Source organism: Acyrthosiphon pisum, chromosome X (assembly GCF_005508785.2).
Source record: "Acyrthosiphon pisum isolate AL4f chromosome X, pea_aphid_22Mar2018_4r6ur, whole genome shotgun sequence".
Lineage (NCBI taxonomy): Eukaryota > Metazoa > Arthropoda > Insecta > Hemiptera > Aphididae > Acyrthosiphon > Acyrthosiphon pisum.
In genome coordinates this window covers 104,702,562-104,703,079 of record NC_042493.1, presented here as the reverse complement: position 1 = coordinate 104,703,079, position 518 = coordinate 104,702,562, and positions in this window count along the sequence as shown.

Below are 518 nucleotides of genomic sequence, written 5' to 3'. Positions count from 1 at the left end.
CACATTTCATGATTTTTACGCCTTTTGTCAAAATTTGAATTTTAAAAACTTATAAATAAAAATGTTGACTTTGTATTTTTAATATTTCTTAACTGTCATTGTAACAATAAAATATTATTGGCCTTGTATCAAGCTTTTTGACCTATCGAATACAATTTTATTGACTTTAAAAAAATAAAAAAAATATATTGGAAACTTAAAATGTCCGTAAACATCTAATGATACAAGTTAAAATATTTTGAAAATATACCTTTGTGTGGTGTAAAGTAGGTTATTGCTAATAAAAAACGGTAATTTGCTAAACAAAAAGCGTCTACAAAAGGCATGGTTGTAAAGCCTTTAATAAGTTCAGAGTTAAATTCCCTATGTTAAATAGATCTTGTTGATATGCAAACATGTAAGGATGGAGAATAGAAATTTGTTTTGAACTGTCAAGATCATTTGACAAAATGTTTACAACTACAGCCATTAAAATCTAAAACAGCGGAAGAAGTTGCCCATAATTTGTTACATAATAA